At 34.1% G+C, this 22,136-nt stretch overlaps 1 long non-coding RNA gene across 2 annotated transcripts in view; it reads right to left on the bottom strand.

The window, feature by feature from the left end:
• Positions 1 to 4,091: 4,091 nt before the first annotated feature.
• LOC129051622 (uncharacterized) overlaps positions 4,092 to 22,136 on the bottom strand; it is a 34,912-nt gene continuing 16,867 nt past the window's right edge. The window contains exons 4-5 of one of the 2 annotated variants that reach the window (XR_010137609.1): positions 18,426 to 18,532; positions 4,092 to 4,257 (exon numbers count right to left, since the gene is read on the bottom strand). This is a non-coding gene — a long non-coding RNA (uncharacterized LOC129051622). The remainder of the gene's footprint in view (positions 4,258 to 18,425; positions 18,533 to 22,136) is intronic. The other variant, XR_008515998.2, reaches the window with a different exon arrangement.

Here is a 22,136-nt window from a genome sequence, read left to right on the forward strand (position 1 = left end):
GTAGCTTCTATGTCTCTGTCCTCCAATGGTTAATCACACCATGCAGAACAAAATCCGAAGTCCTTTTCATGGACTCAGGGTCACACATGATCTGACTCCCAATTACCTCTCTGATCTCATTTCTTACTACTCTTTTTCTGGTTTATTCCACTCCTATCACAGTGGCCTCTATTCTTCCAAGCACACTTTTACCTCAGGGCTTTATTACTTGTTCCCCTGCCTAAAACACCTTTTCTCTTGATTTTCTCGATGTTCCCTCCCTCATTTGCTTCATTCATTCCTTTGCTTCAATGTTATCTCCTCAGAGATACCTCTTCTGATCAAGGTCTTTAAGAGAGCACTCAGTCTAAAATCTCACATAGAATTTTTTTATTCATGACTTACTCATTGTATTGTAGTCTATATTTTAATATGTATTTATGTTTTTGTCTAGTACCTGTCTCTCTGGCTAGAATGTTAAGTTCTATGTGGATAAGGACTTTGCCTGTTTTTCTCACTCCTATATCCAGAATCTGGGGCAGTGTCTGCCACATCCTAAGAGCTGGTTTCATGCCACTACCTCTCTGCACATCAGGACCGAATGTTTGGACCTTGGAGTTTTGTAGTCCTAGATTGAGTGTCTAGCTTTCATCTTATTGACTGCACTCATGGGCAAATTTGATATATCTCACTTTCCTCAGCTCTAGATTTGGCATAAGAGTACCTACCACCTCAAGTGGCTGAGATGAGAACTAAATGTAGAGCCCTTCTTAAAGTAATGAGCATAAAGCCTGATACATAGTAAGGGCTCTATAAGCATTATTTATTATTTTTCCTGATTCCTTAAGAGATCTCAAGTTGAGTAAAATCAGTTAGTCTATTCTTTTGTTAAACTTTTAAAACAATCTGTCTTAAGTGCAATTCTAGATTGTAGTAACAAACCAATATGTACTAACTATATCTTAAAACAATCCCATTAGCCCGCTACAGTCTCTTGTGTTGCACTACAGTTTCTATTTTATTTTCTGTATGTTACACCCTCAGTGTTTAAGTTATACTCTACTTATGTGTAGGTAATTCCTTTCTAGCAGAGAAAATGTGGTCATTTATAGGTAACACCTTGTCCTAAATTCTCATATGTTGAATGTTGTTGAGAGTGAGTCTCTTTGTTAAGATAAAGCATTCTTTTGCAGTTTATGAAAAATTTGAATTTTTCCATTTCCGTTTAAATTACTCTAATTCATATGCATATCAATAGCTAAAATGTTTTTTTAAAAAACATAGACTATAAAATTATTTATATAGAGCAGATTCCTAATAGAATGCTTATCTTTACATTTTATTTTAGAGCTATAGCCAATTATATTTAGTTTTCAGCTTAATGGAGTAAATCTCAAACAGAATTAGAGGTCTAAATGAGTCATCCAAATGTGCTGTGCTTCATAATATAACCCTTTAGTTGACAGAGGTTTCACTCATTGAATCATGTAAATGGATTTTCTATTTACTTACGTAATATCTCAGAAAATTATTGCTTGAAAGGTCAATAATATCAACATGGGACTTTTTAATTAGAAATAATGGGTAACTGAGCCATGCTTCTAGGAGTTTAATATCTCTTACATTCATGTATCTTGGCTTTTTATTGGTCAACTAATAATTATTTTCAGCTCATCCTTGTACAGAATTATTATTACACAATAACATCTATCCCTGTGTTTTAACCAGGTAGTTTTGGGAGTAAAGCCAGAAGAAAGGTGTTTGGTTCAAGCCCCTTACCAGGTAGTGCTGTCAAGAGTCAGACTTGTCTCGCTTCTGCCACTAGGAGGCTTCGGAGTGGCATTTATATAATGAGATTCCGTTTTTCTCTTTGAAAAAAGAAAGGGTTTGGACTAAATTATTTCTAATATATTTTCTGTTTTTTTGACATTCTATGATGTTTCAATGTCTATTCACTGAATATATGGAAAGCCTCTGGCACAATGGGTATAACCAAGATTCTATGTGACAAGTTAATTCGGTGGTGGAATATCTATATAAATTTGGGATTTTACTGTATATTAAAACTGTTAGGCAAAAACTCTCAGCCATATTCTAGAAAATTTGTGACATAATATATTCAAGTCAAACATCCAGACTGCTCTCATTACATAAAGACTGGGATTTGTCACATAGTTCCATGTATGTGTAAAGGCTGTCACCTGTTAAAAATTCAGTTATTGAATTGCATTGATTTTGTTCATTCTTCTTTAATAGAGTGCAAAGATTTATTTTTTTGATAAATAATAGTTTTCTTTTCAGATAAATAACCAGTTTCATCAAGAAGGTAAATACCAAGCCTAGAACTTTCAGAGATGTTCTTGGAAGCAAAATTCTATATGATTGCTTATTAGAGAATTAATAAGTAAATATGAGACACGTTATATATAAAAATGCATCTATCTTTTGGTGTTAAGGGAGAGTATGTTTATTAATATTTATAAATAACATTATTCTTTTGGTTGCTGATATATTGAGATGCTAGGAAATGCATTAGTAACTTGAATAGTTTTCTAAATAAGTGTTGAAGTGGTTCTCAGTGAACTTTGGGTTTCACTTACACGAGAAACCTTCACATTTTAAATTCATAAGTATCCATTTAAATATGTTTAGAATAGAAGTTGGTCCCTGAAAATAAATATTACAGATTTTGTCTTGATTTTCAAGTTCAGTGAAGTCTATCTTGATGGTAGTCCTAATTTACTATTAAGCATAAATTATATATGTATTAATCAGTTTACATGCAAACACACTCTGATTAGATGGATTGGCCTTCAGTGTTTATATTTAAACAACCATCTCTTTAGCAATCCCTGATAGTTCTGTTACCGCAGGGAACAATAAAACTGTACAGATGGCTTAGCTTTATACATTGGCTTTAAATAAGCAATGTGTCTTTCTTGTCTTTAAAAAGAAACAACTAGAATTTATTGATTGCTCATTATGTGCCTAGGGGTGAGACTCAATTTTCACATTGAGAACCGTGGAACTAACAACTTTTCTGCTTGAGGAAGAAATTGGGTAGGTTCATCTTATATTCTATAACTGAATTCCATTTCTGATGAGGTAAACTTTGGTTAAAATGTAAAAGTACTCAAAAGACTTCCACTTTGTTTTGGAACAGAATCAAAATAAATGAACAGTTTGAGAAATTGAAAGGTTTGGAATTTGTTGATCTAGCTACGAGATTGTAAATTAAGTGATGCTTAATATCTCTTTGAACCTTCATTTTGAGTTTTTTAATATTGAAATTGCACATGAACAGAGCATCACACTGGAAACTTATTTTTCCTGCAAACTTAGGTACATATTCTTCTGCAGATGAAGTTATTGGGTTATGGAGAAGTATGTACCTGCTGGAAATTCAGATTTACTCCGTGACCTTATACAAACAAGAGATAAGATGCCAACCATACGTTGCTACGGGAAGAGATGTATCGTGTATTCTCTGTTTATACAGGAGACTAGACAATCTGATCACCAGAGTTTCTGGTGATCCATGCTATGCTATGACAAAATATTCAATTAAACTTGCAGTGACATGGATGGCAGTTTAAGAAATTATTGATAAGATTACAAGCCAAAAAGTGAATGGTAATATAAAGAACACTACAAATCAAGACTAAAATATCAGGACAAAATAGAAAATATTAGAATGGCTTTGTAAGATAGAGGCTGAACAAAACTATTCAGTTGAATATAGTAACTCGGGGAAAATATTATAACATAAGTATAATGTTGTAAACAATTAAATTACCCAATTGGATAAAATAACTCAAACAAAGATCAGAATAATAATTTTGGAGTAGCCTGAATTAAGGGAAAGGGGTGGGATAGAGAGAGAAAGGAAATAAAGTCAATAAAGTAAAAAAAAAAAAAAAAAGCATATTTTATACAAATGATTGAAGAAAGCAATTTAGAGTATTATTGGATATTGTTACTGGCACATGTAATAGTCAAATAAATTTAAATAATAAATAATAACTTTGAATAATCAAATAAAATTAAAATGCAATGTAGATTTTCAGAAAGTTATATTATTGCCAAAGAAACCACAAGCCTAGACTTTTTTTAAAGCCTCTGAAACTTTTATTTTACACATCTTTTAGGAATCCATCCTTCTGTTGGGCCAAGAAAGACATATACAGCTTGCTCAAAAGGACATACTTCGAAGTGTTCACTTTACATGTACAAAATCATGAGAGATGAGAAGTAATTTGCAGAAGACAGGAGTAGATTCTGTCGAAAAGAAAAAGACACAGGTAATAATAGGGCAAAATTACCACCAGAGGAACCCTATACTCTTTCAGTGTATTATCTGCAGGATTACAATGATGTCATGCAAAAATGACCACTGTCGTGTTCAGTTTATTTATTTTTATTTTTATTTTTCTGAAGCCTGAACTGAACATTATTTATACATCTTGGACTTTGAGCTGAATTCAGTGACTGGGAATCACATTGTACTGTCTCCCCTCAATAAGTTAATTGTATTTGCTTTGTGCGATGCCAGCAAAAGTGTATTTTTGTCAGGTAGAAAGATGGCTAGGCTTCACCGAATAATGGTCTTCTCCACATTTTTCAGACTCTCTTGTAATTATGTATGGACCATACACTGGGGTTCCAGCCAATGTGAGATAAGATAAAGTGAAGTAAGGTACTTTGGGTCACAGTTCTCTAAATCATCTTGTGGAATCCTTCTGCCCTTTCTTCTCTGTCCACAATCCTGGTGCCATGCATACAAGATGGAGGAGATCCATCCAATCTCACTGAATAGAGATTTGAGCAAGAAGTAAACTTTTACTGCTTTACACTAAGACTGTGTGATTTTGCCATCAATCACAAGCTAACCTTTATTTAGACTTCCACTGTTGCTCTAGAGATTAGTTTCATACTCTCAATTTTTTGAATATCATCTGTTTTGGGGTCTCTATGTAAAACTTTGTTCTTTGCATTTGGCTTTCTGGAGTTTTACAAGTTGTAAGTTTATTTTTATTATCCTTTCTTGAAAATATTTTGGGTTCTTGCATGTGAGGATTGGTGTCTTTAATTTGCAAAAATTTAAGACTTGAATATTGTTTCTGCTTCACTTTTGCTAGTCTTTTCATGTGAATCAATTAAACATATGTCAGTTTTTTTTTATACCATCTCTTCTCTCCCCATGTTTTGTCTCTCTGCCTATCATTTTCTATAGTTTCTTCTGACTTGTCTTCAAATTTATTAACCATCTCTTTAGCTGTTTTTAATCTGCTACTAAACTCATCTATTGGGACCTCTTAATTTTGTTACTGTATTTTTTTATTCTAGGATTTTAATTTTTCTACAAATCAACTAAACTTATTTTAGAGTTTCTGGTTAACTGATGAAGTTTTTAAGCCTGGTTTTATCTCATGATTTTTTTTTATTTTTTTATTTTTTAGTTTGTGGTCATTCGTGATGTATCTCACTGTTTCCCTTTACCTTTGTATATCAGACATTTTATTTAAGAAAAACAGATACAAATAACTTGAGTCTTAGGATAATATTCTCTTCCTCCAGAAAGAAATTTTGTTTACTTTTCCTACAGGTGCTGGTGGTCTGGGGTCCTTGCTGAATTTTAAGGTTAGAGAATTTCTTAGCCATAAAATATCATAAAGGCAGGCTATAGCTCCTGAGGCAGATGTTCTGGCCTCTCCTGACTACCAGAGCAAGGTTTTTTTTAGGAGTTTGGATCCACACATGGGCTAGAAGAACTACTTAGTTCCCTAATCTTAAGGGTTATTGATGGTTACTTGATTTTTATGTTCTGATACAAAAAGTGTTGTAACTTGATCACTTGGAAAACTTCGAGATCATAAAACTAAGCAAAGGATGTGGCTAGAATTAGGAAAGACAAATGCATTTTTTCCTTTCTCTTATTTTTTATAATTAGTTAATTGGGAAAATTTGAATCTACTACTACCATAGCCATGTCATAAATAAATCTGCATCTTAATTAAGTTTTGTATTTTTGTGTATGAAAAACTACCATTTTTAACATGAACATGTAATTTTCAAGTACGCTTTTCTGTCAAATTTAAAGGACAATTTATATAACTGTACCTCTTTTATTCATATACTTGTTCATGTGCTAGATTGCGCTGAACTCATATGTGCAATGAAATACAGTGTATTGATAGAATAGATGATGTAGGATCATACCTTACAATGTGGTGACAAAATATGTCTAATTCTCTTTTGATGATCTATATTATATTCTTAAATTCAGCTCCATTTCTTTTCTCTGATGTCTATTTCTACATTTTCACAACACTGATTTTCTCTGAGTCTTTCAGGTTTCTCTTTCTTACAAATTACTTGCATAAAAAAGAATCAATTTTAATCTAAAACCAAAACAACAAATATTTTGAGTTCCAATGTTATATCTTTTTTTCTTTTTTTTTTTTTTTAAATGGAGTCTTGCTCTGTTGCCCAGTCCGGAATGCAGTGGAACGATCTCAGCTCACTGCAATCTCCACCTCTCGGGTTCAAATGATTCTTGTGCCTCAGCGTCCCTAGTAGCTGGGATGACAGGCACACACCACCATGCCTGGCTAATTTATGTACTTTTAGTATAGATGGGGTTTCACCATGTTGGCTAGGTTGGACTCAAACTCCTGCCCTCAAGTGATCCACCCATCTTGGCCTGCCAAAGTCCTGCGATTATAGGTGTGAGCCACCACACTCAGCTCCAGTGTTATATCTAATTATGAAAAAAACCCAAACACTTGCCATTTCTAAGTCATTTCCAGTGTTAGAAACCAAGTTGTCAGGGTGGTTGGAGTCATGGGAGCAGGTGGTTAAACTTTTGTTGTTGTTTTGACATGGGGTCTCACTCTGCACCAGACTGGAGTGCAGTGGCATGATTTCGGCTCACTGCAACCTCCACCTCTCAGGCTCAAGCGATTCTCCCACCTCAGTCCCTGAGTAGCTGGGATCACAGGTGTGTGCCACCACGCCCGGCTAATTTTTTGTATTTTTGGTAGAGATAGAGTTTCATTCACTATGTTGCCCAGGCTGGTCTTGAGCTACTGAGCTCAAGCAATCCACCTGCCTTAGCCTCCCAAAGTACTGAGATTACAGGCTGGGCCACCACACCCAGCCTAGGTAAAAGTATTACACACTTTTTAACAACATTTAAAATATCCCAGCGAAGCCTGATTCCAGCTGATTTTAAGTCTAAAAGTCATAATTCGGTTACAAAATTTTTATTATCTGAAAAGGTCACCATCATCCAGCAGAGAAACAATTGAAATTACAATAAAATGTGAGACGTTTGGAGAAGGCAGACTATTTTCTATAGCAAGAAATACAGTCTTTATTGATGGTGCTTACTGCCAACTGCTTAAGCCTCTCTTCTTTCCAGAATTTATTTAGAACAGATTTTTAGTCTACTTTGGGATCTTCTTTACTTGCCAAAGAGAAATTTGAAATATTGAAAATAATTGTCATTTTGAAAGGTGAAAATGTTAAATCTGAATGTAGAGGACATTGCAGCTGTTAAAAATGTTGGTATAGCATCTGGCAAAGACAGCAACAGAGGTTTGCATTTTAATTCAAATGCATGGAAAGAAAATCAAAAAAGGAATGTCTGTTCATAAGTCTTGTGAAAGCATAGAAACTGTGTTCTGCCTGACAGAGAGAATAATTTTAAAAGCCCCTAGAAGTGCTAACTAAATGTAATGTCAAACTGTCAACAACTGCTTTCAAAAAATAAATTACCTCTAAGACCATGTGTATTTTTTCACACCTTCTAGTCCCCTGTTACCAATTAGTTAATACTCGCTTTGACAGAGAGATGATGATTCTCAATAATCTGAGACTTCAGCTGTAGTGTGAATAACTTTAATAATGCTCTTACAGGAGAAAATCTCTCATAAAGCCTCACTATATCAAATCCTAATTTAGAGAAATGTGGCAAGCTGCAAAGTGCTCTCAAGTTAATGTGTAAATGTTTATTGGATTCTCATTTCTTGTCAGGTTCATGTTTCACTTATGTATCTATCCTCTCTCAGGGATACATTTCCTAAAGGAATTTATATTGTTTTTATTGATCACCATAGAAAATTAAAGTTATATTCAGCAAGAATAAAATATATCATTCTTGAATTGCTAAACACTTTGGGCTTTGTTACACATGAGAAACAGTTATCAGAAAATGAGGTCACATCTTTGTGTATCTGAAAAAGTATTTATATGAAGATGTTGGGGAAGTGGGCAAGGGGATAATAACAATTATGTATTAGCCAAATAAACAAGCTAAAGAACTTTCAGACTAAATAGGAAGACAACTATGTATCAGGCAGCAAGCAAGAAAAATTTAATGTATAAACGTGCCAAGATGATTCTAAGGTATTGCACTATAATCAGAATAAGATAGCTGTGTCAGAGTCAAATCTTAGCAAACCTCCAAGTTTATTATGTTTTCTCTTTGGAATACTCCTCCTCTACTTTCAGTGACACCTCTTTTATGCCAGCCTCTGATCCCAGCCCCAGGTCACTGAGAACATGGCACAACATCCGTGTCTGCCTCTGTATTTCTTCCCTTTCCTTCATGTTCCTTCAATCAAATATTATTAGTCCTGTAGTTCACTAATTCTACCATCTGTCATAGCATTGATGGTTTTTGATACAAAATGAAACTCTATTTATTTTATGATACATACCTGTCACCATGCCTGGAAAAACATGCATTAAAAAAAATTCTTTCAATAATTTTCTCCCTACTCAGGAACGGCGGTAAAATAATTTTATTAAACATAAGTCAAATTATGTCATTTCTCTGCTCAAAACCCTCCAGTGGATTTCTATCTTACCCAGATTTGATCCTATAGTTCTGGCAATATTAAAATAATCAGCTGGGCATAGTGGTGCATGCCTGTGGTCCCAGCTACTCAGGGGGCTGAGGCTGGAGGATCACTTGAGCCCAGGAGATTAAATCCAGCTTGGGCAACATAGCAAGACCCCTCATCTCTCCATCTCTCTCTCTCTCTCTCTCTCTCTCTATATATATATACATATGTGTATATATACATACATTTATATATACATATATTTATATATATGTATACATATATATAAATATATGTATATATATATTTGTATGTATATATATGTATATATGTATATATATGTATGTATATATATATTTGTATGTGTATATATATATACATATATATTTGTATATATATGTATATATATAAATATATATACATATATTTATATATATGTGTATATATATATATATTTACACAAGACCCTACATAAGCACTTGTAAGATGAGTTTTATCTTTCTACTTGGCTTTTGAAATGGGAAAGATTCCCTGACTCCTTTGTGGGACTTGTGAAGGGGGTGGTTCATTTACTCAACTTGCAGCTCTCAACCCCTCGCAGGGTGGGGAACATGCAGGTGAGCGGGTTCAGGGCTGAGATGAATGCTCTGGGCACTGGCAGAAGCAGAACTCCATGCAATCCTGCGGCAGCATCAAGGGGGGTACCCGTGACCCTCCAGAGCCCGAGAGGACATGTGCTAACAGTGCACTATTTTAGCTTCGCCGTCCATGGATGACTTAAGTGTTTAACAGCTCAGTGTGACAGCCCTCTGTATCCTGAGCCCTTGCTCAGAATCCAGGAAGAATCAGGTCACACGAATGAACTGAAGATGGTAAATGTGGGGGATTTTATTGCCAATGAAAGTGGTTTTCAGCAGGACGGAGAGCTGGAAAGGAAATGGAATGGGAAGGTGGCAGGAGTTTGGCTGCCCCGACCAGACTCTTCTCCGAGGTCCCACCATCAGGCTGTCCGTCTGAAGTCAAGCTTCTTCTCTCCGACGTCAAGCTGCTGCTCCTTTTCTGTCCTTCTTTGTCATTGCTCTGCCAGTGGGGCCTGGGGATTTTATTGATGCAGGATGGGGGACAGGGTGTGCCACGGTGGTTTTGGAAAAGGCAACATTGGAGCAGGAAAACAGGGATGCAAAGTTTTCACTTTGGGCTGTGGGTCTAGGCTTGAGAGTGGGGCCCTCACTGGGGACCACACTCTTCTACCCAGCATTTCCCTGTCGCCTGTCTATATTACTTTTATTCTCTGACTTTACATCCTTTAGGCTCAAATCCAGCAACACTGGCTTCCTAGCTGTTGGTCCTTAAAACTCTGGGACACCTCTAACTCAGAGCTTTCACATTTGCTCTTCCTTTTTCCTGCAATATTCTTCCTCAATTATTATGCATGGTTGAGGCCCTTACCTTCTTCAGGCATTTACTCTAACATTGTCTTTTTAAAGAGCTCTTTTCTGGTCATGTTATCTAAAATTACTTTCCTCAGATTTCCAATCTCTACTTTTTTCCCTCTTAGATCTTACTAGTATCCAGAATACTATGTTTTATGTATTTTTCTCATTTTTCTCTATCTTTACATGAGAATGTAGGTTGCATGAGGGCAGAGATTTTTCTTTCTGTTGTATACTATTTCACCCTAAGTGCTTAAACAGTGCCTAGTGCAGAGCATACAACTAATAAACTTGCCTACTGTAGGCAAGTGAATATAGCCCATAAAACTGGCACTGAAGACTGGACTTTCAAAAATTTTAAAGAAAGGAAGAACAGAGAATTTACCCAGATCCAGGAATGGCTTTCTAGTTTTTATAGCAAACCAGTGTAAGAGTTCTGTAATCACTGGGACTGTTTTAACACTGACTGCCTTGGAGGGAATTTTTTTGTCAAGAGCATTTCATGTAACTGTTGCAGTTTCAGATGCCTTGCCAAATTAAAAAAAAAAAATCATTTTCATTATTTCCCTCAAATCTCACAAATAGGGTGTGCTTTCCACTTCCAATAAAACTGGGGCTCAAATTTGTTTATGTCATTGAGATATTAAGAATTCATCTAAAGATCCAAACTGTAAGAACTGAAGTCTTCACTCATGTCCATAAAATAAGAAAATGACAGAAAAAAACTAATATTCAATAATTTTTCTTTGATATATCTGAAACTGAGGTCATAGGACAATAACCACCCCCTACCCAAATCTGGAGAGACAGGCAAATCCAGAGAATCACAGCCAAGTTGAACTTACCTGGAGCAGAATCCAATGAGCCATAAAGTGCTGGGAACAGTTAAATGGTAATTTTGACAAATTGTTGGAGGCTGAGTATAGAATAGCATGAGTCATAGTCTTGTCTCAAGGGGACTCCCACTTTTTTTAAGGTTTTATTTCAAGGACAGCCACCAGCTTCTCATGGTAAAGAGCCAAAAAGAGTAATCATTGTGAAATATTCCCTCCACCTTCTCCATGACAAAGGCATGCTCTCCAAGATAAAATATTTTGCATGAAATACTTATTACATGTAAGAGAGGGCATTTCCTCTGACTAACACCTTCACATTTGTGAAGGTCACATCCCAAGAACTCTGACGAATTTAACGACTGAGGTTCAATCATAATTTTATAGGATGCTTCACCAATCCTGCACCTTACAAAGAGGACTCCACAAACAGGTCTTACACAAACAGGACTCCAGTATAACAGTGGATGATAGCTGAAAAAGTTGTAAATTGTACATAAGAAGTTTTTAGTAAAAGCCAAAGGCAATAAGGGAGGCAAAAACAACAAACGAAGAAACTGAGGCATCTGGCACCCACAGCTACAACAAATGTTAAACATAGCCACACTCAACAAGATTAACATAAAACTTCACCCTGAAGCCAAATTTATCCCCGTTACTATCATCTGATGCATCATGTCTGCCTTTTAACACAAAAGGTATGCTATAATACAAAAGCTAACAGTTTTAAGAGAAAAAGCAAAAATCAAATCCAAACTCAGAAACAGCACAGATTTTGGAATTATCAGACATGGAATTTAAAATAACTGTAATTAATATATTAAGAACTCTAATAGAAAAAGTAGAAAACATGTAAGAACAGGTAAGTAATATAAACACAAAAAAGGAAACTCTAAGAAATAATCTAAAGGAAATGCCAGAAATCAAACACACTGTAACAAAAAATAAAAAATGCCTTTGATTGGTTTATCAGAAAATGCTCCAGAACCAACTAAAGAATCAGTGAGCTTTAAGAAATGTTTATAGAAACTTCCAAACAGAAATGCAAAGAGAAAAAAAAAGAATGAAAATAATAAAAAAGAACAGAATATCCAAGAACTATGAGATGATTTCAAAAGTCTAACATACATACAGTCGTAATACTGGAATGAGAAGAAAGAGAGGATGGAGCAGATGAAAGTCATTGTAGTTGAAAGTATTCCAAAATTAATGACAGGCACCAAAGCATAGATCCAGGAAGCTTAGAGAGCATGAGGCAGGATAAACACAAAAAAGTCTCTACCTAGAAATATCAGATTCAAACTGCATAAAATCTAAGAGAAATCCTGAAAGAAGCTGGTGGGTGGGAGAGGTGAAGTGGGACACCTTATCTATACTGAAACAATGATCAGAATCACAAGAGATTTCTGGTTAAGAACTATTCAAGCAAGAGGAGAGCAAAGTATTGAAAGAAAAAAACATCAACCTGGAATTCTATATTCAGCAAAAATCATCTCTGAAAAGTTAAAGAGAAATGAAACTCTCAAAAAACAAAAACTGAGTGAATTTATCACCAGCAGACCTGATCTACAAGAAGTGTCAAAAGAAGATATTTATTTGTCAATTATAAGTCAATAAAGCTGAAAAATAAATTTGAGACAGAAGATAAATGCTACATAGATCAGAAACTTGGATCTCCATGAAGAAAGTAGAAGAGATGTTAACAGAAAATAAAGTTTAAAAATGTATTTCTTTTTTTTTTTCTGTTTGTTTTTTTTTTTTTTTCTGTTTGTTTGTTGTTTTTCCTCAAACTCCTGGGCTCAAGTGATCCTCCCACATTAGCCTCCTGTATTAGTCAGAGTTCTATTAGAGGGACAGAACTAAATAATATATATATGTATATATATGCTTCTGTCTTTCACATTTTTCTTCCTGATTTATATTTGCTGGCAGCTGATTAGATAGTGCCCACCAGATTAGGGGTGGAAGGGTAGATCTGTCTTTCCCAGCCCAAGGACTCAAATGTTAATCTCTGCTGGCAACACCCTCACAGACACACTCAAGATTAATACTTTGTATCCTTCAATCCAATCAAGTTGACGCTCAGTATTAACCATCACACCTCCCTAGTAGCTTGCACTACAGGTGCACACCACCACAATCAGCTAATTTTTTTTAATTTTTTTTGTTAAGACGGGGTCTTGCTATGTTGCCTAGTTTGGTCTCAAACTCCTAGCTTCTACTAATTCTTTCCCCTTAACCTCCCAAAGCACTGTGATTACTGGTATGAGCCACTATACCTTGCCTTTCTTTTAATTAATAATTGTTTTGGTAAAAAAATAATAATAAAATCCCTGATGTTTCCGCTTCATAATTTTCCATCCACTGACCGCACCCTACCCCTTGCCTGTAAGTCTCCACCCCACATGTTCTTACAATCTTAACCAGTGTCATAAATGACATCTTTAACAGCCATCCATCTCCAGCTGGGAACCAAGCTCTCACCAGGAACCTGAATTGGCCGACACCTGGATCTGGAACTTCCCAGCTCCAAAACTGTGAGAAATAAATGTCTGTTGTTTAAACTTCCCAGTCTGTGGTATTTTCTTATGGTAGACTGAACAGAATAAGACAGGGCACCAGCTATTTTTAAAATCACCAGGTGGTTCTAATATGTAGCCAGGATGGAGAAAGGCTGCTTTATTTTTTCTCATCGTGAAAATAATACAAAAGCCAAACAAAACAAGAAGTTATCCCTTGCTCCTTGCATCCTTACACTTTTTTTTTCTTTTTTTTTGAGGCGGAGTCTCGCTCTGTCGCCCAGGCTGGAGTACAGTGGCGCCATCTCTGCTCACTGCAAGCTCCGCCTCCGGGTTCACGCCATTCTGCTGCCTCAGCCTCCCGAGTAGCTGGGACTACAGGCGCCCACCACCACGCCCGGCTAATTTTTTGTATTTTTAGTAGAGACGGGGTTTCACCGTGTTAGCCAGGATGGTCTCGATCTCCTGACCTCGTGATCCGCCCGCCTCAGCTTCCCAAAGTGCTGGGATTACAGGCGTGAGCCACCGCGCCTGGCATCCTTACACATTTTTAATTGCCTTTCTCTTTCTGCCTTTTCTTTCCTCAAATATTTCTTGCTGTGTCTCCATTTTCTCACATTCTACTCAACCCTTGATGAATTCCAACCTGACTTCTGTCACTTTTACTTTCACAAATGACTTAAATGTCCTCCATGACACCACAGCAGAAATACTCCAGTTCTTCTATGTAACACTTGCCCCGTTTTCACGCTCTTGAGCTAACCCTTTTCCTTTCCCTTGTTCATCTCTTCTGTTCTATTTTTTTCACTTCCATTTTTCATTTTCACTTATTATTTTGCTTTATCATTTTCATAGTTTCATAAAATCATAAAATACATTAAATGAAAATAATTCTCTTGGGACATATATAGTCTCACTGATCAGGAAAAAACTTTAAGATTTTGTCATAAATACTTCCTGTTTCATTTTTAAATAAATATCAGAGTTAAAGCTGAAGTTTACTTTGATATCTAACGCAAGACACTTTCCATTTTCTCTTTTCCTAGAGGCATTGTCTATCATAAATTTGGCGTCAAATATTCAGCCTTACATTTACAAGTTCACATAAATAAGTGAACTTATTCATGTGTGTGCGTGTATACACTTTGTGGTATTATTTGCCTACTTTAAAAGATTTTCAACGTATGAATAACAAGGGCTGACATAGACCTTTCCCCTTTGCCTGAACTCATTCTGCCTCCAGCCCACTTTTATTCTTTTGTCCAATAATTGTTAGCTAAGTTTAGAAATGTTTGTCCCCTTAAACTAGCGAAACACAGGGAAAACGTTTCCTATCCAGCTAAGTGATGGAGACTTCCCCTACTTACAAAACCATCCCAACTGTAAATCATCCAGTGTGTAACTTATCCTCTGTCCCTATAATTATCTAATATGGAACCACTCAGCTGAGACACTCTGATCTTAGGACGAAGGGTGCTCTCTCCATTGCAGTAGCCTGAATAAAATCAATCTCCTTACTTGTCTGGGTTTTGCGGTTCACAGTATCATATCGAACATGTATTTCTCTGCCTATTATCAGTAAAAACAATTAGTATCATAAACAAATTCATACCATTTAAGCCTGAATGAAGTTATCAGCTATGTATTAATTTTTTAAAAAATTATTAAAAATTATTTCTAAGAATATTTAAGCATGAGACTATAACTCATTTGTATTACTCACCATGCTATTGATGAGTAATTAGATTATACTCACTTGTTTTGCTGGCAGTGCTGCAATGCTCACTTGTAAATGTCTCCATATGCCTGTGTGTTAGTGTCTCCTAGTTTATACTAATTATAATAATAAAAATAATAGTATCAGATTTTGAGCGCTTTGCATTTGGTTAGTCATTTTATTCCTATAACATTTGTATAATACATGCTAGTATTATTTGTTTTGAAATTAGGAAACTAAGATAAAACGTTATGCAATTTTTCCAAAGAGAAACACAGTATTTTCAGTTACCAGTGTATATGTATCTTCAACTATGCTGTATAGCGCCAATTGCTTTCCAAGGTGGCTGTTCCATTGTACTTTCACTATCAGTGTTTGTGAGTGCCCATTTCTCCAAATCTTCATTATATATTATTGTTAGACTTTGGAATTTTAACCAGAGTGATGAGAAAGAAATGAGATTTTATTGTTTCCATTTGATTTACTCTGGTTAACGGGGAATTTTTTCCCCATTCACTTTGTGTGTATGTGAATTGTTTACACTGTTCTTTGCCAAGTTTCTTATTTAGTTGTTTGCATTTTCCTCATTGATTTCTAGGCATTCTTTAAATATTCATAGCCGTTAATGCTTTGTGCAATAAATAGTTTGTTCTTATAATTTTGTTTTTATTTCTTTGTTTACACAGAAAGTTTTTACATTTGGATGTACTCAAATGAAGCATTGTTTTACTTTTTAAATTTTATATTTATGTCTTCCTTAAGAAAGTCATCTTTTCATATGTTGGCTATAGTGAATGATGATGAAATAAACATGGAAGTGCAGATATCTCTTTAACTTACCAATTTTAATTCCTTTGGATATATACACAGAGATGGCATTGCTGGATCATATGGTAATTCTATTTTTAGTTTTTAAAGAGAGAGCTGCACTCCAATGTTTATTTTAGCTTTATTCACAATATCCAAGATATGGAAGCAATCTAAGTGTCCATCAATGGATGAACAGATAAAGAAAATATGGTATAAATGCCCAATGGAATACTATACAGCCTTAGAAAGAGAAAAATTATCTCATTTGTGACAATATGGATGGCACAACACAATAGTAGAGTAAGATATTTTGAGAGAGTAAAAGAGATAATATTTACATAACTTTTATTACAGTATGTAGTTATATTGTTCTATTTTATTATTAGTTGTTAATCTCTTACTGTGTCTAATTTACAAATTGAAATTTATATTAGGTGTATATGTATAGGAAAAAATCACAACACATATAAGGTTCAGTACTATCTGCAGTTTCAGACATTGACTGGGGGACCTTAAACCTATTCCCCAGAGATAAGGTGGACTACTATACAGGCAATCTATTGGAAAAACTCCAAAAAAGATCTTTCTCGATTTCATAGACAGATTCTTTGTTTTCACTTAGGTTGATGATAACTCACATATTTTACACCTACCTCTTAGGTGTGAAAGAAAGACAGGATGTTTGATAAGAAAGACAGGATGTGTGGCAAACTGAGGGTCAACATAGGACTTCATATATAAGATAAACTGTGTGCTTTTGTTCTCACAATTTTCTATCAAATAGCCACCAGATGGAGTGTTTGGGATTGCAGCAAAAGCTACTCATATTAATTAAGCTTTTATTATAATTACAGGGAGAAAAAAGAGCATACTTGGGTGCTAACCCACATAGTTTTGCCAGATAGAGTTGGAAGCAAAGCACAACTGAATTGTCATGTTGTAATTTTATTTCCCACATACATTTTTTATCAGATTGAATATGTTTTATTCCATTCTTAATTTGCTATAATTTTAATTAAAAAATAAATATCTGGATATTGAATTTTTTATCTATTGAAATGCACATTTTTCCTTTATTCTGTTAATATGGCAAATTATAGTAATTTATTTTAAAATGGTAATGTAAACTGGTATTGCTGGAATAAACCTAGAATGACGCTGATGTTCCAATTTATAAATTTGTTTTTTCTATTTAAAAAAGCTTAGATCCATCTTTTCAGCTCCAAGTTTAATTTATTGTTACTCAGATTTAGAATTTCCTTTTGATACTTTTCATAGCATAGAAGCTAATGTATTTCTTTATCATATCATCTGATTTCTGGCATATATCAGCCATATACATTTTAAGATCTTTGCCTGATAATTCTGATATCTGAACCTACTATGGATATGTTATATGGTCTGTTTTTTCTCTGTTTTTAGTCCTGCAGTCTTATTTCCTGGTAAGATACGTAATACTTGAATGCTGGACATTAAATATGAAAAATTGCCTGAGTTTGTTTTATTCCTAAGAGGGATGTAAATAAAGTGCTCTAAAATTCTTGCATTGTCTGAAAAATGCTAATAGAATTACATTATATTACATATATAACATATATAATAACATATATGTAATATATATTATACACATAATATATACATAATATATACTATAGATGTAATACATGTAATATATGTAATATATATATTACATATGTAATATATTTTATATATACGTATATACATATAATATACATATGTATATTATATATGCATATACGTGTATGCATATTATACATATGTATATTATATATGCGTATACGTACATGCATACGGCATACATATGTATATTATATATGTGTATACGTACATGCATACAGCATACAATGTATATTATATATGCGTATATGTACATACATACAATATACATATATATTACATAATAAATCAAGGAGGTATGTTGCACTCTGTAGTGCAACCACTAAAAGAATAACAAAAGATGTAAAACTAACAAGCTAAAATACACAAAATCGAACCTTACAACTATTTAAATTATTCAGTTATTTCTCTCCTTAATATAAGTGACATGCTAAGAAGGAAGCAAGAACTTTTCACCTAGTCTTGATAAAATTTTATGAAGAATACAATATTCTTGTTGTCTATGTTTCTAATATTTTAAATTTCAGTTTGTGAAATAAAATTTAATTTTTTTAAATTTTCCCATGCATTCATAACCAACAACATGAGAATTTTTAATGTTTTGTCAAAATGGCTAAAGGTGTCTGAACAATCAATTGTATATTCACCTTTGCTTTTTAAGATCACTTTGCACAGTTTCAGCTTGCACGGTTGTTTTTACAGTCCTGCTCTATCATGCAGAATGAGGTCCAACCTGTATGAGCAAAACTTCTCTCTGTAAATGGAAGTGTCAGGGTAAATGGAAGGGTTAGGTTCTACATGCATGTGTCTGTCATTCATGTTTCATGAGGTATGAGATATGGGAGCTAAGCATGTACATTGTGTGAGTTCAGTTCAGCAACAAAACTTATGTATCCCTGTTATTAAAGATTTTTCCCAAAATAAGCTAGTGACTTCATGAAATTAGTCAGTGTTATTAACCATGTTTTCAAAATAACAAGGTGGTATTGATAACAAGGTGACAATTTAGAAATATTTTAAGCCTAGGTAGCAAATTCCTGTAGGGATTTCAAATTCTAAACTCCAATTTAAAAATTTGGTGGCAATATAAAAGTGTATTAATATAAAAAGCCACAAAACAATGGCTTACAGTCATATATATAAAATAAACATTTCTAAAAGATTAGACTGGGCTACACTGGGGGAGAACCTCAGTGCTGTCCTGAAAAATGTGTGCTTACTTGTGAAAAGCATACCAAAAATATTTGTGATACTACTTCTTAAAATATTCATAGCTTCTACTTTCTAGAGCTTACTTTGTGTCAGGCACTACTTTAAGGTCTCCTTATGTATTAACTAATTTTATTCTCACATTACCAGGTATTATTTTTACTCCCATATTACAGATGAGGAATCTAAGGCACAGAGAGACTAAGTAATTTGCCCAAATACATAACAATAAGAAAACAGCAACATGGAAATTTAAACCAAGGTTGTCTGGTGTAGTGTATGTTTTCTCTCTTTGTACAATATCATAGCATTACACACCATAAACTATGTTACGACACCATTACTCCTCTCTAGGAGATGATCCCACATCATTTTCAGAAGATGTTTTATAATTGGAGATTGTATGATAACTACAGGAAATTATGATAGTTGAAAAAAATCTAGGTTTTATATGAGTTTAAGGATTATAATTTTTAAATTAAACAAAATCAATTGATCTGGTAAGACAGATTTATTGTAATAATACCACAAGAAGAAAAAAGAAAATTCCTAGTTTTTTAGTTCTAGCTTTTGTTCAGTAATTATATTGAAATAAAAATGTTAGTGCTTTAAATATTTTTCAATACGTGAATGAACACAATTACAACTCTTTTACTATGTTTTTACTTGTCTTACTTTGATTTACATATTTTCTCCATTTTCTACTAGTCATTCTTATTTCCCCTTATTTATCATTATTATTATTATTATTATTATTGAGATGGAAACTCGCTCTGTTACCCAGGCTGGTGTGCAGTGGGATGATCTTGGCTCACTGGTACCTCCACCTGCTAGGTTCAAGCAACTCTCCTGCCTCAGTCTCCTGAGTAGATGGGATTACAGATGCACACCACCATGCCCAGCTAATCTTTATATGTTTAGTAGAGACAGGGTTTCTCCATGTTGGCCAGGCTGGTCTTGAACTCCTGACCTCAAGTGATCCACCCGCCTCCACCTCCAAAAGTGCTGGGATTACAGGCATGAGCCACCATGCCAGGCCAGTCCTTTTATTTTCTTCTAGTTTCTAGCTTGAATGCCCATGATTGAAAATAAAATTCAAAAATAATTAAGGGAATTATTATATTAATTTTGTTAGAGTCTGAGTCTACTTTTTCTCTATAATTTATTTGTTTTGTAGTTTTATCATGGGGATCAATGAGTATTCCCGTTTTTATTCAGGAACCATGAAATATTCACATTTATTTTCTATTTACAATACTTACCAATGGCTCAGTGTAGTATTTCTGCACAGGTGGTAGCAATGTAGTCTACGAACTCTACATGTAGCAACAAAGTTATTTAACAGTAATTGTGAAAACTAGCCTACGTTTTTAAATTGTGAGACTAATAGATATCTTTCCTATATATCTTTTTATACGATGTCCAGTCTCTTCAGTTATATAACTATGGATGGTGTTCTAATGAGAGAATGTAACCTGCATAAATCAAAACAAGATCTTATTTAAGAATAAATGTAACTGATTATAAAATAAAAGAAATTCAAATAATCCAGTCAAACATGATGGTGGTCATTCTAGCATGGAACTTCTAGAGAGGAGTGAGTTCAGAAAAGACTTCAGCCAGTCTACATATATTTTAAATTTTAAAACCTTAAAACACAAAGTATAAATAACAGATGCTAAATATGTTTGCATTGATACGTATTTTTAATGTTATTCCTTGGAAGTCATTTCGCTCACTCTTTTATAGTTTACTCTCTACCCAGGACTCATTAAAAAAACTTCTTAAATTTTATAGTCAGTGGTGGACATCTCTAGCAAGAAAGTTATTCGACTAAGCAGTTGGCTTTTATATTTATATAATTTTGTATTCCATATATCTACTTGTCAAGGATCTGTAATAAAGATATTGACTAGCAATGGATTCATTTAATTGATAAATGACCTGCTGGCTCATCTTGAAGATTTTTTACTTCCCAGCCTACACATACACACACACACACACGCGCACACACACACACACTTCATTCTGTTTCTCTGAAGAACTTCAACTAATAGATGGTTTCACTTAATATTTAACTTTTATATTTTATAATATTGAATGCACTGGGATGTGGGCGTAACTTGCTGTCACAGGATTTCTTCTGGCACATTATTTTTAATGTAGCTGTATAGCCAGGTTGGAGCCTCTAAAATGTATTCTTTCCTGAGCTACAAAGTACCAATTTACAGAGATTACATGATATATGGGAACAATCATAACCATTACTGAAATGCAGATTAACATCAAAGAAGAGAAAGTTATTTACCTTCTATCATCTAGTTTAGCAAAATGAAATTCAATTGTGCTTATTACCTTTAGGCCAAAATCAGATTGGATTAATGACTGATTTAAGATTTAAGCATTGACAAATTAGACAGATATATAAATGTATTTAAGCAAAGTGAACAGTATTCCCCCTTAAAATTCAAATACTTTTATTTTTTAAAAGATGCTGGCTTGCCATCTATTTTCATTTGTTGAGGAAATATTAATGCTTCCTAATCTAAACAAGCATCATAGACATTTAATATGAAGAAATGAGATACACCCACTGCCTTTCAAAATTAGAAAAGATGAGGCTCTAGACTAAGACCGTGCTGCCTAATCACATATTCTCTGATGAATGGGCAGTGTCATTCCTGGATTCTAATGTTAATGAGCCGTTTATAGTTGCTCACTTGAACTAACACTCAAACCAGGTCAAATTCTTCTAGACTATTTAGAAAGTTACCAAATTATGCAGTTATATGTCTGTTTTTTTCATTTTATAACATTTTGATTTTTCAAAATATATTGTATGAAAATAATGTTGTATGTCATATTTATACATATTTAAACAGTAACTAGGAAGATTACATTTCCACTTTTATTTTAAATATCCCTATTTTATTAGAGAGGTAGGGAAGAGAGAGAGAAAACCAGTCTAGTGTAGCAGTCCAATATTGACAAGTTCTAAAATCAAACACACACATGCTGTTTTTTCTCTTCTTTTCATTATCTTATCTATATCACTCCTCTTTTTTCCTCTTATAACGTTATTAGTTTTGTTATGGAACAAATAGCCTTCGTGTCTTTTTTCTTTTTGGCCCAGAATTATGTAATTTCAT

The sequence above is a fragment of the Pongo abelii genome, chromosome 17, assembly GCF_028885655.2.
Source record: "Pongo abelii isolate AG06213 chromosome 17, NHGRI_mPonAbe1-v2.0_pri, whole genome shotgun sequence".
Lineage (NCBI taxonomy): Eukaryota > Metazoa > Chordata > Mammalia > Primates > Hominidae > Pongo > Pongo abelii.